General features: G+C 43.8%; 1 protein-coding gene across 2 annotated transcripts in view; it reads left to right on the top strand.

Annotated features, from left to right (window-relative positions):
- Positions 1–15,893, top strand: part of LOC144767639 (uncharacterized) — a 71,849-nt gene that overhangs the window by 11,368 nt on the left and 44,588 nt on the right. The gene's annotated exons all lie outside the window — the stretch shown is intronic.

Below are 15,893 nucleotides of genomic sequence, written 5' to 3' on the forward strand. Positions count from 1 at the left end.
CATTTCTACATTCACATAAAGCCTTACTCGTGCCGCGTCCCTCCAGCGCTTCTGACGGTCCTACAACCACATTCCCGTCTGAACGTAGAAGTAGCCGCCATTCCCAACCACGTTGCATGACGATACGCGTCAGAAGCAACTACGGTGGCCATCTTGGGTGGGGATATTTTTGTTTGCAGAAGGGACACATCGCCGTTTTTTAAATAATTACAATTAAGCGGCGAGATGTAACGAATCCAGAAAAATACACCACATAGTCTTAGAGAAACATATATCCAATGCAGGGGGTCATTTTATAAAAGAGGACACCCCCCCTTATTTTTGAGGTCAGAAGTCAGTAGTTATATTTAAGCTCACACACCAGGCAGAGTGTTGTTGAGTTATTAAATACTCAGTGCCTGCTCATTCCCGCCTGAAAGGGGCACCCAAAACCCATCAAAAAAATATTCAGGCAATGAGGATCATCCGATTAACAACAAAGGTAAAAACAGAGCGGGCTGTGGGAACAGTAGGGCTTACACCCTGAACTGTAAGCAGATGTAACAGGCCAGCAAGATACAGGTGCCCTAAAAAAAAGTGGATTACTGGAGATACTAGGATTACCTCCTACTCACTTTGTTCCATTCGATATTTTCATTCAGCCCCTCCCGGTCTGCCTTTTCTGAAAAAATCCACTTTGCCTCTTTTCTTGCTAGAATTACATCTAAATTGTGTGTGTCTCCAACTACCTTCTCTAGGACTGTCCATGTGAGATCTTTTTGGTCATGTCCCTTCTCAATGAAATGTTGTACTAGGCGGCTAGTAAGTTTCTTGGCTCTTATCGTACTTAGGTGTTCTTGTATGCGGATTTTTACTTTCCGGGAGGTAAGACCAATGTAGTACAGCCCACAACTGCAAGTCAGTCTGTAAATAACATGTGATGTGTTACAATTACTGAAGCGGTTTAGAGACCAGGTTCTCCCACCATGCAGAACAACACTTTTTGTTGCCGAGGTGTAGCTGCACACAGAGCAGCTTCCACACGGGTAGTGTCCATTGGGAATGGTACTTGGCTGGACTACCGAGGGGCATCGAGTGTGGACCAGCTTATCCCGTAAGTTGAATGCCCTTTTAAAGGCGAACCTGGGGGCCGGTCTCTTGCTCGTAGGTGTGTCCAAAATGGACCAATGCTTTCTGATAATTTGTCTCATTCTGGTGGACAGAGGGTCAAAAGTGGTAACCACTGGAAGACAAATTTGCTTCTCTTTAACATTTCTTTCCAAGAGTGCCTCATGTGGAGTGTTCAATGCCCTCTTCCGTGCATGTTTTATGACCTTCACTGGGTATTCTCTATTCTTAACTTTAGTGACGAGCTCCTCTGATTGATCCATGAAGGCTTCAGTGGTGGAGCAGTTACGCCGATATCTCAAGAACTGCCCTATTGGAAGGTTGTCCCTGAGTGCTCTAGGATGAAAAGATTTGTAGTGGAGGAGAGAATTTCTGTCAGTGCTCTTGTGATGTACGCTGGTAGTCAGTTTGTGATCCATCACAGTGATATCCACATCAAGGTACACCGCTGACCTATTGCTGATAGTCCAGGTGAACCGAATACTGGTATCAGCTTGGTTGAGCCACTGTAAAAACATCTGCAGTAGGTCCTCTGTACCTGTCCAGATACAGAGGACGTCGTCGATATATCTTTTCCACAATGCGATGTTTGCCAAGTATGGATTGGAGGGATGGTATACCACATTCTCCTCGAACTGGCCTACATATATGCAGGCCAGACTGGGGGCAAATGTAGACCCCATCGAGGTCCCTGATGTCTGCAGATATAGCTGGCCCCTATATTCAAAAAACTTTTGGTAAGTGCCAGCTCTATGCATTGCAAAACAAATCTCTGCGGCGTGTGGTAGCACCATTCCATGGCCCCCAGGGCCCTCGCTGCTGCCACCAGCGTGGCATCCTGGGGGATGCTGGTATACAACAACTCAATGTCGATGGTGACCAGCATTTGGGTCTCTGGGTCAAAATCAATGTTGTTTGGAGTATTCAATATGTCAGTGGTACCCTGTACATAGGATTTTTGTGTAACCACTGCTTCCCTAAGAAAAAAGTCAGCAAACTGAGATAGGGGTTCTAGAACAGATTGGATCCCCGAAACAATTGGGCGACCCGGTGGCGGGCGTTGGGGTTTGTGGATTTTGGGTAGTATGTAAAATGCCGGTACCCGAGGCTTAGTATTGATGATAAAAGCTGCTTCTTTCTGAGTAATCCACTTTTTAGCCACAGCATCCGCCACCATATGCTTGATGGTATCTAGGAGTTTAGAAGTGGGATCACGCATAAGGGGATGATAATTAGTGCGGACCCCTAACAGTTTTAATATTTCTGCTTCGTAATCCTCAGTGTTGAGCACAACGACTGCCCCGCCTTTATCGGCTGGCTTAATTGTGATGGCAGTATTCTGTTGTAAAGACCTCACCGCTAACCAGTCGTCCCTACTCATATTCTGCCCCTGCTGGCGCTCCTGATTCAATTCTAGGACTTCTATCTCTTGTAAGATACGTTGTTCAAATACTGCGACTTCAGGGCCCAGAAGAGAATTAGGGGGACAGAAAGTTGAAGGGCGATGTAAGTTGGTATCAAAGATCGACAAGGGAGATTTCTCCTTGTCGGCAAAGAATGTATGCAGTTTGATCTTCCGCATCATTTCGGTTATCTCAGTCCTGCATAAAAAGGTGTCATGTTTGGGTGTGGGGACAAAGCCCAAACCCTTATTTAATGCCCCACGTTCAGTCGGTGTCAATTCATGTGGTGACAAATTAACAACTATATCATTACAATCAAGTGCTTGGGGTCCACTCACAACCCCTGGTTCTGGAATGATCTGCCTCTGCTCCATGTAATGCGGGGCGAGTGCGTCTGCCATGTTGATTGCACTCTGCCCCTGCCTTGACCCCTTTGTGCCTGTCCGCTGCCTCCATGGGTGCCTCTCAGGGGTTGCCCTAAAAAAGCTCTCAATAGGACCCCCAAATCCTCGTCCGATCTGTTCTCAGGAGCAAAGTTCACCCTATTGCTCGTAGGTGCAGTATAGCAATCCGGTGCCTCCTCGTCCTCGCTACCTGTATTATAAAAGCGCCAGTTACTGGGTGTACGTCTATTATCTCTCTGGCCCCCTCTCTGAAAATGTTGTCCCCGCCTCTCAAAAATGGGACCACGTGGTTGAATCACTGGTTTATCATAGTATTCATCCTCAGTGTAAGGAAAAGCCCACGTGTGTGTGTAGCCTTCTAAATTTTTCTTGAGGCCCTTGATCTTCTGATTGACTATGTAAGTTTTATACTCTAACAAATCGCCCTTAATCCGTGCTAACTGTTCCTTGGCATCAGTAAGTACGTAAGTACAAACTGTCCTCAAGATCCAAGATCTCCTTTAAAAGGGCCTCGCTCAATCGTTTCGCAGTGTTGATAATCAGCCTGGCGGTGGCAATCCGCCCGCCATCCTCTTCTGAATACCCACCTGCCATATTAGTATGGCGGGGGGACCGCGGCGGACGGAAAGACCGGCTGCCGCTTTTCCGCCCCGGTCGCCTTGCAGCATGGACGGAAGAGGAATAATATGGTGGCGGTGTCTATTAGACACCGCCAGCCATATTACGATGGGCCAGGGCAGATGCCTCATCGCCGCCACGGAAAGGCATGCGGTCTTCACTTTGGGGGGCCCCCAGCGGGCCCCCAAAGTGAAGGAGAGGTGGGGGCGCACACGGGGGGTACCTGTCATACCCCCCTGCATTTGCATATACAATGCGGTAGGCACCGCGCGGTGCCTGCCGCTTTGTGTATGCAAATGCATACATGCATTTATAGCATTGTGGCGGACGGTGCAGAGAGCACCGCCCGCCACAATGTTATAAATGCAGGATGCGGCCCCCACTGTGGAGGCCGCATCCTAATACCACCCATGGGACCCCCGCCCTTATGGCGGGCGGTACCGAACCACGATAGGATGGCAGGCGGACTAAGTCCGCCCGTCATCCTAATGACCCCCATAGTGTCCAAAACGTGCTGTCTCTGGGGACATAGGAGGAGGGCGGGCACTTTATAAGTAATCTTGTTAAGCAACATACAGTTTGCTTTCTAAACACATGTTCACCCCACAGGATTTTTTTCTTCTAAACAAACTAACAGGAAGGATTGCTGTTTCGCTTTTTGAGTACAAATGAAAAAGCTTTGTAAAAATGCATCCCATGTACCAACATGAAATGCATTTTTACAAAACTTGTTAATTTTTTCTTAAAAGTGAAACATCATAATCTTTCCTGTTAGATGTAAGATTATTTATGAAGTGCCTCACCTATGTCCGCAGAGACAGTTTAGCAATGCATTAAAGACACACTGTGTCCAAAACGCGCTGACACTGCAGACATAGGAGGAGGGAGGGCACTTTATAAATAATCTTGATATGCTTATTATATGTACAGTAACAGCCCCTTGCATCTTTGATTTACTGTCACTTAATGCAGTTTTCTGGCTTTAATCAAGGGGAGTGTTTTTCTTTAGCACACGTCAGTTGCTAGAACACAACGCTTTAGAAAATGCAAATGTCACTGCTCTGTGAAAGCCAGTCTTTTGTTATTCTTAAGTGGAGTTTATTGCTAAGTGTGCACACTGATTGCAAGCTTTTTATGGGTACCCCAGGAAAGAGACAGTCCTGATAAGATGAGGATCAGCAATCAAAGGATATGTCTATTTTCAAGAAACATGTGTTGCTTTTCTGTTAGTATAATATGATACAGCATGGAATTATTTTTCTTTTTTACAAACATTTACATGATAATCCCAACACTACTAGCCTATCATAAAAAAAATGCGTGCTGTCTTTTCTTTAATATGAGATAGTGTGCTGCTTTTGTAAAAATTTTCCTTTTTTAATCTCTTTATTTTCTAAAGTGTCTACAATATAATTCAAGATAACTCAAGACCTGTAAACAGGGCATATTAGATGTAGCCAATAAATCTGGGATATTTGTTATAAGCAAACAAACATAACCCACAGGTTTCTACAAAAGGACTCCTTTACTGGAATAAAAGAAAAATTCTGCTCATTAAGGAACCATAAAGCTTTCTTTCATGAAATTGTACGAATGTTAACATTGTTTTTCTTAAGATGTTTTCACCATTTTTAAAGGGAAGGCTTTTTTTATATGTATATGCCCCAACAGCAGAGTCTCGGCACTCATACAATTATTATTAAATCTGCACATGAAAAGATAGGACATCATTTTGTGTGTGGAGCTCTCCATCCTGACTGCAGAGTCTCTACACTAGCAAAATTACTATTAACATGAACTTTGTTAATTGCAAAAAAAGGTGAAAAGGTCAGGTCCAATGTATTTTAAAGAATTGCTAATAATAATACTCCTTATTTTCTGTTTCAACTGATTTCTAAATATAAATTCAGACAGGAAACTAGTTATTTTCCTGGCTGTATTTATTATTAGATATGTAATAAAATGGATTTTAGATTGGTTTTTGAGTGCTTATAAATGCTGTTAGACCTGACTGCTGGGCTAACAGCTTTTCGAATTGATAGATAATGGGGTTTAAAAAAAGAATAAGGCTTAAAAGGTACTAGGTATGCACAGGTTTGATAATAACGCTTGCATGTTTTTATATATGTGTACTGGTTTAGCATCTGTGGGTGTTTATAGCATTGAACCCTGTCAGAAACTTAAATAAGTGGGTACATTTTCTGGTTAAATAAATGGGAAACATATTAGATTCAGCTTCGTTTTTTCGCAAAACCCAAAATAGGCATGTAAAAAAATACATATAAAATTAGAAAATATAAATACAGAAGTTTCAAAAAAACATAAATACCACAAAAAAAGGAGCCCTAGTAGTAATATGTCATGCAAGCGGCTGCACTGTCAATTCAGACCTAAAAAGATTAACATGGCAAGTATAATATATCAATATATTATGTTTGTTAATGGTTGAGAAGTCTGGATATAATCAATAGCAAACAATATTCATGTGATAGCTTATAGAAGAATAGATTTGCCACGTTCTGGTCTATGTTGCATTACCCAGAAGCCGCCCTAGACTGTGCCTTGCCTCTCCCAGTAAAGTATAAACTCCTGCTTCCTTGCAAGCTGGATCAGGTTGGAGAGGAAAAAGGCTTCGCAGTTTTACCCCTTAGTGCAGCAATATGCACCATCCTGGGTTTCCCAATCCTTCTTCTGGTTCAGCTTTTCAGGGTGTACCCATAAAAAGAGAGGTCTCAGAATGCTCTGAAGACTGGAAATACAGGGATTAACAATATCTATAATAGTTTACATAAACGTGGTCCAGTGCACACATTCATTTGCAGACCGTGGGCCAGATGTACGACGGGATTTTGCATGCGCAAACGGGTTTGCGACTCGTTTGTGCATGCAAAAATCCTGTGGGCCACGTACTAACACTATTTTGTGAGGCGCAAATAAATTGGAACTCGCAAAATAGTGTTTAGCGACTCGCTATCAGGAAGGGGGGTTGCCTTCCAAAAAGCAACCCCACAAACCATGTACAAATGTTTTGCAACAGCAATTTCGGTCGCAAAACACTCACAATTTACCACCCTCTTCAAGAGGGTGGTAATGCAATCACAAAAATGCTTTAAAAATGCTGGGAAAATTATTTTTTAGGGGCAGGCAGTTTCGTTTTCTTTTTTTTTTTTAATGCAACCGGTTTTCCTTTAAGGAAAACAGGCTGCATAAAAAAAACCTGCTTTATTTAAAAGCAGTTCCAGACATGGAGGTCTGCTGAGCCCAGCAGGCCACCATACCTGGGAGGGCCAGCCATTCTCAATGGGGTCGCATATTTTGAGTGCCTCATGCATATTGATGAGGCATGCAATTTGCGACCCCATTGAGAATCACAAACATTGTCTCTGACACTGCTGTAAATGTAATTTTGCGAGTCATAAATTGCGACTCGCAATTGAGCATAATTTGCGACTTGCAAAATAACATGGTTGTAAATCTGGGCCCTAGCCTATAAATGAAGGATTTCCAGATTCTATATTTAATCAAACAGTGGCGGCTGGTGATCTTTAAAAAGTGGTGAGTTGTAATTCTTAGCTCAAATACCAATGAGCTTCTTCTTGAAGGGTTCTCTCACAGCTGCTAGCACTAAGTTTACTCTCTTACTCCGATTCACTCAATCTCACCCGTCCCACTAATTCATTTATGCTCACTCTGACCTTCTCTGTCCCACTCAGTCCCACTCATTCTGATTTACTCAGTCTTACTCTTACTGTTACTCACTAAGGCCCAGATGCATCAAGGTAAAATCCGTTCGCAAAGGGGCAGATTCTCAGAATCTGCAGGGTATGATGAAATTACTTACACTTCCTGGAAACAGAATCAACAATATGTTATCCTCAAACCTAAAAACTTGATAAATGTATTTTTGCTGTTATTTGTACTTTACAAAATAATTAACGCCAAATGTAATGAGGTTGTCAGACAGATCTCTAACTGCACAGGATCACACTGGTTGATAGGGCATGAGCTGGTGATTAAGGGGGCCCCAGAGCTTTTCATTTGTCTGAGCAATATGTAGCCCAAAGGGAAAGCTCTAGGATGCTCTCCTGTGAGTAGTTCAGCTTGTTAGCCAGTAACAAAGAAAGAAGGGCTAGGCACTGAAGCACTATCACCCGCAATTTTCTATCAAGTTAAATCAAGAAACCACAACTCGCATCCTAAGGTAACTCGTGCCCTCGCCATGCACTGCTAATTACCCCACATATTTCATCACTCATGACATCATTAATAATATCAGTGCAGCATTTGCTGCTAAATTATTGATGAGAAAACTCATGGCAGGGGTACGAGTTAAAGTTATCTTAGGGCACAAGTTATGGTTTCTTGCCATAACTCTATGGTTTTTGTGTGTAAATTGTTTATCGAATTATAATTTCCCTGTAAACTCTGTTTTTTGTGTGAAAAAAATATATATAGCTTTATATGTGGCATTTGGTTCACAACATGCTTATGAAATAAACAACTGCTTGAAAACGAATTTGGGCTAGAGTATTTCCTTGACGAAGAGGAGAGGATTTGTGAATGTGTGTGTGTATATATATATATATATATATATATATAAATATATATATATATATATATATATGTATATATATATATATATATATATATATATATATATATATATATATATATATATATATATATATATATATATATATATATATACACACACACACACACACACACACACACACACACACACACACACACACACATATATATATATTTCCATCCGGGGTTTGAAGCGCTATATAAATGCATTGTAAAGCATGATGTATGCAGTACATGCATCAGTTGCAGTTCAGTCGCATCTAGCGGTCTCACCTGCAGTCCAAGTCACATCACATCTTTCTGAAAGTCAATCCTGGTGCTCGCAACACCTACAACCACCACTCATATCCAGTAGTTCCCTGTGCAGCAAATCCAAACTCACACACTAGCCTTGGCTGAAGCACAACCTCAAGTTGTCACATTGAGGAGCAAACACATCGTAACAGGGAATGGATTATCATTTAAAAAACTTACACTGCAGGAGTAGAAGAGGGCTGCAATTCCAAGAGGAAGGCAGCAGCACAGCATGGTAAATATGGAGAACCCCATGTAGTCCTTCTCGTAGACCTGTAGTCCAGGTGCAGCTATCATCGGCTGGGTGGTCACCACCACATTCTGTCCCTGGGGATAACTTGGGTAGTTAGCAGTGTACTGAGGGTAGGTGGTTTGAGAATACACGACATTGGCAGGTAAATGTTGAACTAGAGGTGGAACACCCCCAGACACAGGTCCACCTGGATATGCAGGAGGTGGATAACCACCAGCTGCTACTTCCGGGTTCTTCTTAGATGGTTCATATGTGTCCATGGTTAATGTTGGATTCTTCTCCTGCAGGTCTGGATTAATGGCTTCTAGTTGATGAATGACTCTCTCCTTGCTGACCTCTCTCCCTCCTGTCACTTGTTAAATGCTCTCTATTCAAAAGCTCCTTATATACAGTCCAGGCAGGAAAGGTACATTTTGCGAAAGCTTCCTGAAATGCAAGTGTCACTTCTGCTTTCAAGATTAACTATTTCCTCTATGTGGAATGTATGACGTAATTTCGGATTAACTATTTTCTGTGGTTTCAGGGGTTTGCTACCCAAAGTCTTGAAACTTTTTCGTAACCGATTAGATGTAAACCTCAGTGGGTGCCTAGAAGAGCAGTTTTTGTAGCGCTTTTGTACAAAGTAAAGCCTGCATCATTGAACTTCCACTGCAGGGATTCCAGGATCGTAAAATCGACAACCTTCTGTACAGTTTCACCACTCTGCGTAGAGGGCGATAGTAACAACTTGGCAGAGGATATGCCTTACAACCCCACGCTTTTGTGCAGACCCACTTATGCCCTTTGCATCCCTGGTGTGCTGTGTTTGAATGACAGGAATGCATAGATGCTGGAAGAAAGGGTGTCCATCAGGCCTTACATTTATATGGTCCCTTGCCGCGCAATTATGTGCTAAAGAAGGCATACAATGCCCCCGTTCCACACGGGAATTGCCTGCTGTAGATGGCTAATTCCCGTGGGGAGCTGGGGATTGTACGCCTTCTTTAGCGCATAATTGCGCGACAAGGGGTCATATAAATGTAAGGCCTGACGGAGACCCTCATATACAACAAACATAAGGTTTGATTGTTTATGGACAGATAATGAAAGTGTGAGAGGGAAATTCAAAGAGAATGCGATGAGAATAGAAGGCTTCGCCTGTTTAAACATGTGAGGAAATCATAGTGAAAGCATGTGAGGGTCTGAAGGCCCTTTGTGAAAGAATCAAACCTACTTTTTTCAAGTCTGGATTACCTCGGCTTGGAATTTTGCCCTGACGAAGTCCCATGTGAATGGGGATGAAGCACGTAGGCTCTTTCTTTGAATGCATTGTCCTCTCTTGTCTTGCTACTTGAAGACGTTTGAATAAAGGCAAACAAAAAATAACAAGGACATTAGAGTTTTCATTCTAAATAGAAAGCACTGGTTTTGCTGTCTCACATATAAGACACGTGTCTATAAAGGATGCAAGATACATGCTTGAATATTATATAATTCTATGAGGTCAGATTTTTATTGTTCAAGGAATTGTGCTCCTCAAACATGTGTAGTTGCATAACTGTTAGCCCTGCGGTCAAGGCTGTTGCATGGATATGAATTTACCTTAACCCCTTCGGTGCTGATGACGGCCCCCAGCTGTCATGCATCACAGTGCTCGTGTGCTGATGACGGCTGGGGGCCGTCATGAACCCGCCCACTCATTAAAAGCGCCACACAGGCGCAGAATCGTGGTCGCGCCAAGGGGCTAAAGAAATGAAAAGACGAAAGGCATTTGGCAAAACAGGAACAAGTTGGTTTAATTAAATACAGTGGCTTGGAGAGTCTCGACACAATGTGTCTGAGGAAAGTCTCTTGGTTTACAAAGTGTTGGTTGACATTATATAATTCTCGTGAGGTACAATAAAGTAATTTCTGCATTCCTGAAAAAGCAGCTCAGTCATAAATTAACAAGTTTTGGCATTTGATAAGGACACAGATGGCTCTCCGGCATAAGGAGAGCTAGTGTGGCAGTGTGTATGCGTCCAGATGTCCGGCGTGAGGAGAGCATGATTACTAGGTGTGGTGTGCATGTCGTATCCTGATTGGCTGAGGGGCTCGAGCAGAGAATACTTCCCACATCCACTCTATTACACAGGATTAGATGAGGTGCATGCCAGATTAATGATACCAGAGTATAGAGAACTAGATATCAAATGGACGCTAGCTGTAGAAAACTATTGCTTTAATGGTCAGACAATCCCTAGTACAATATAATTGTGATAATTTGCATCATATTCAGGAAGCCATCTGGCTTCTGTCTCCCCTGCTGGGATTCCTAGCAGGCTCAAGCATGAATGTGAAATGTTTTTCAGCACTCCCCACAAAATGTTATTTGGCATCCGGAGTGCTCGCCATAGACGATGGGAAAATCCAGTTTTGTGGGCCTTTTGTTTTACCTTAAATTATCAATAGAAGATACCTTAAGTCTGCCTTCAAGGCACAGTTATTGCATCAGGACCAGTCAGGGACCCAAGGAACCAGTCTCACCACTCTGGATAGATGGCGGGGATAGTCACAACTTGGTGGGGGATGGGACGTGGCCAAGCAAGATGGCATAGTAGTCACACTCTACGTGAGATCCCGCTATCTCCGTATCGTGAATTATCCTGGTGGTGGTAAACGGACATTAAACGCTCACATTCTTTCACTCCCCCTGTCTCTGCCAGGGGCTACAACCACTGCCCTTGGAACAAGGGGCCATGGTGTCGATGCTACCTGCGGGCCCAGGTGCGTCGGCGAAACCAGATGATCGACGCCTTATATAATGAGGTCCTGACGGCCATCCACGTCTCGAGGGATGAACTAAGAACAAAAATCGACTATGTGGCTGTAGACCTGAACCTGCTCAGATGCGATTTGCGGAAGGTCGCCGACCCTGTGACAACCACTGAGAAGAACGTGGGTATGTTGCAAACAGAGCTGCACACTCTCAAGGACACAGTGATCAATATGCAGCAGAAATTGGTGTGACTGGATGCACAGACTGAGGATGCAGAAGGACGCTCCCGGCGCAATAATCTCCGCTTTGTCAGATTTTCGGAAAAGGTGGGGGGCCCATCGCCGGGGCTGTTCCTGGAGGACTGGCTGATCAGCATTTTGGCTCCGAAAAAGCCTTCCCACTTCTTCACGGTGAAAAGAGCGCACTGGGCACTCGTCCCCCCTCCAAAACCAGGGGCGCCCTGAGAACTATGATAATCCGCTTTCTTAACTTTTGAGACCGGGACTTGCTGCTACAACTGTCGCGCAACAAGGCCAGCTACATTATGAAGGGTACTAAATCTCCATCTATCCGGATTATACGCAGAGAGTGCAAAGAGCAAAGGCAATCCTTTTTTGTCGTTAAATGCCGCATGAGGGACCTGAACCTTCACTACAGCCTGTTTTATCCGGCGAAACTACTAGTGGAGCATGGCAGAAAAACATTATTCTATTTCTCACCAGGAGAAGGGACAGATTGGTTGGATGCAAGGTGCTCCCCGGGGGCCTGTCTTGTGTCCTCCATGACAGCAAGAGAGAAACCCGGGCCTCGGAGCCACTCTCGGGATCCTCGTCGCTGAGGACAATGACTGAATGCAGCTAAAACCAGCAGTCTTATCAGGATCCGGATTTGCTCAGATTGCACGTTGCAGGCCTCAGATGTTGTGCCTGATTCACGGCCATCATCACCAGGGTACCCTTCCAGCACCAACGTGAGCAAATATACAAATGGGGGACTATGCTGGGGTAACAACTGCTCGAAATCCCAAGGCATATTAGTGATACTTGGTAAGACTGAACTACCGAGGACAGGGGTAGGGTTTATCACTGATCTACACCTGATGGCAGGGATCCGGGGGCCCCCCTATTGAGGCTGGTTCTTGTCATTGGAGTTGGAAGCATGTCCTCACACCTCTACAGCCTACCACCCACTTATTCAATGGGGAAGGGTGGGGAAGGAGGTACTGACATTTTCTTGTTTTTAACATTCATAAGGTTATACATTGGGGTGTTTCAATTGGGAATTGGGCGGCACCTACATACCAACACGGGGGGGGGGAATGTGGTACTGCCCAGGGGTTGGGGGGAAGTTGGTGGAGCAATATTTGATTATTATCAGTCCGTCCGTCTGGAGCTCGAAAGAATAAGCAGCAATACTGTACTGAACCTGGGGTGGGTATGGATAGCCTCCTATGTGACAGCTTACATTGGGTATTATGGAAAGTCAACAGATGAGTACTGGGGTAGCCGCTGTGAGAAAATGGCTTATCTGGAACGTGTAAGGTATCGCCACCCTTGAAAAACGCAGACCAATGTTTGCTTATTTAAAAAGATATAGGGTGGCGGTGGTATATCTCCAGGAGACCCATGTGTGGGGAGATTCTGTAAAATGTTTGAAGAAACAATGAAGGGGTCAACTGTACGCCACTTCATAGTTTGGCTTTACTCGGGGGGGCCTCATATGGATAGCACCGGTGGTCCTGTTTCAACTCTTATAGATCCCGATGGACAATATGTAATTATGCATGGGAGATTGGATGGGTCAGAGATCTGTATAATTTATGTATATGCTTCAAATGATGATAACGCCCCTTTTTTTGGGGACCTTCTTGCAGCTGCCTCTCCCTACTTGGGAGCTCCAATACTTTAGCCGGAGAGATGAGCTGTGTATTAGACAGCACTGTGGTAAATAAATAATTAATTACCGATACTATTTTTCTATACATTAACTATAACAGATAGCTCAATAAATAAGAGGCAGGATCCGTGATATCTGAGTCAGAATGGCTTTAATCGGATGGCTCGAGCCTAAAGACCATGATGTGGCATGCAATGGAATGGAATGGCAGCTGCCCCGTCTCATTAACATTACATAGTATATATAGTAAAACAGTACAATTGTATTGCATACAGTAGGCGTAACAAGTGACAAACGTAAGATAAGAACATATGGGCGTACAAAGAAGGCGTGCACAGAGTGTGCACGAAGACATGTGATGTAAACGTCACAGAAGTGTCATAAATGGGTGGGTACATGGAGGGGGCTACCTGGGCAGCTGGAACCTTTAACCTACTGGTGCGCGCAAACGGGCCATGACGTGTAACTAGAGAGAGCTGGGGGCTCTGACTTCTGCACCAGAAGAGGAGACTAAAGTCTGGGGTGTCAGGACGACATGTACCTATAGCATATCTGATATCTTGTGTTTGGAGTACATGTTGATTGAATCTAAAAGTCATCAGGGCAAAGGCTACTTGACACTAAGGCTGGTGCATGCATATATTCTACATGTATTGCGTGTGCTATGAATCTTCTATGAATACTAATTCAGTAATTCTCTTGCATGGAGACAGGAAGACTAGACTATAGCTGAAGATGTTTATGCGGTTCGTTAGCTTAGGAATGTGAAGCCGGGGAGCTGAACTGATAACTAGAGGCATAACATATTCTTGGCAGACAGGCAGGCAGGCCAGGCCAGGCACCGCGCTGCTTGGCAGAAAGTAAGTGAAGGGTCAGGGATGCGGGAGGGGCTGCATCGCTCCTCGGAGTGATTCAGAAGACTTGAAGCTTGAATCTGGTGTCCGGGCCCTATGAGGCCTAGAAACGGGGACAACTCGATGAATTAACGTGCACAATGTAAGGACGTTGGCAACATAGGCCTAATACTTGTTGCTTTCAGGGAGACTGGATAACTGGCATACTAACGTTGGACACAACTATAATTGCGTCTTTAATCTGGAGAGGGGGAACATATGCATGTCGATCATGCACAAATAACATATAATGGGGAACACGTAGGGACACATGACAGGGCAAAATTCAATTTTCCTCATTCCCTCCTTGTTCCCTACGTTTCCTTCAGGAAACATCAATATTCATGATACCATCTATCTGTTCATATAGCATCATTTGCTCGTCTCGAATCTTTTTGGAACGGGATTTAGGACTAGGAATACAAGAGGTAGCGCACAAGCCGCAAATCGCAGGGCCACATTGTAAACATAGACAACAACTGAATATGATCATTACTACTATTCCTAGGAATGACAATACTTTCCATCCCCAAGCAGATATTATACTCCAGAGCCAACCGGACCATGTCCAGGTGCCTGGATTCTGGTGCAACTGATGGGCTATCTTGTGAAGTCTGGTTATAGCTGAATAAACAGACGGTGCGTTATTAGGAATGAAAATGCAACAACTAGATCCGATGACTCTACAAGCTCCGCCCCTATCGGCCAGTATGACGTCAAGAACAAGGCGGTTCTGAAGAACGACAAATCTCATAGCAGATTGCTCTTCAGTTAAGTTACCTAGAGCGGAAGTAGTCTCATTCACTACTGCTTCAAGGGTTCTGGTTAACCTACGTATTAGCTTACTATTCTGGATAGGTCCAATGAAGAAAAAGAAACCTTTATTGAAGTCTGTATATTGTTCTAATGCAGTTTCAGTTTGATCGACAATTGGGGACTCGATCTCCCTTCTATGTCTGACGTGTACTAGATGTGTATTTCTGTGATAATCGGATGGGGCTAGGAAAACTGGTGGCAGTAGGAAGGCAATGTAACATGTTCCATCCCAATCTAGGGGCAGACGTACATATGCGGTCTGACCACATACAAAATACGAATGACGTGAGGCTTTGAAATTAGATTTCCCACTGTCACTGTACTTGACCACAGTAGTACAATCACTATGTCCTAGATGTACTGAACCATTCTTTCTAACACATAATTCGCCTTTCACTGGTAGGACTGTAATAGCAGGCAAATCTGGAGTAGTCTCGGATTGAACATTCAAAACCATGAAATTCGAGGAATAATTACCTAGATCATATACTTCATTTTCTAGATCTAACCCTGTCCTATGGGAAAGACCTTCCTTGTCTGGGAAACATGTTCTATTCAGAAGGGACTTATCGTCTAGGGATGATGTTATCGTAAACCATGCTCCACACGACCCATTGTGTGAAAACGGATAGGGAAAGAGTGGCAGAACTCCCTTCGGTGTCTGGAAAGGGGGGAGTCGACCACACACCCAACAATTAGTGGCATTGCTAGTCTGGTGTGAATAGTGTAACATTCGTATGAAAGTATTGTTGCGCATGGCAAGTCTGTAAGATAACTCGTGAGGAGGTAGTTCACTAAAAGTGTGCTCTACTGTATTATTAGAAGAAAAATGTACATGTGAATCAATAGGAGGAAAATATACATGTAAAACATAACTTA

This window comes from Lissotriton helveticus, chromosome 7 (genome assembly GCF_964261635.1).
Source record: "Lissotriton helveticus chromosome 7, aLisHel1.1, whole genome shotgun sequence".
Lineage (NCBI taxonomy): Eukaryota > Metazoa > Chordata > Amphibia > Caudata > Salamandridae > Lissotriton > Lissotriton helveticus.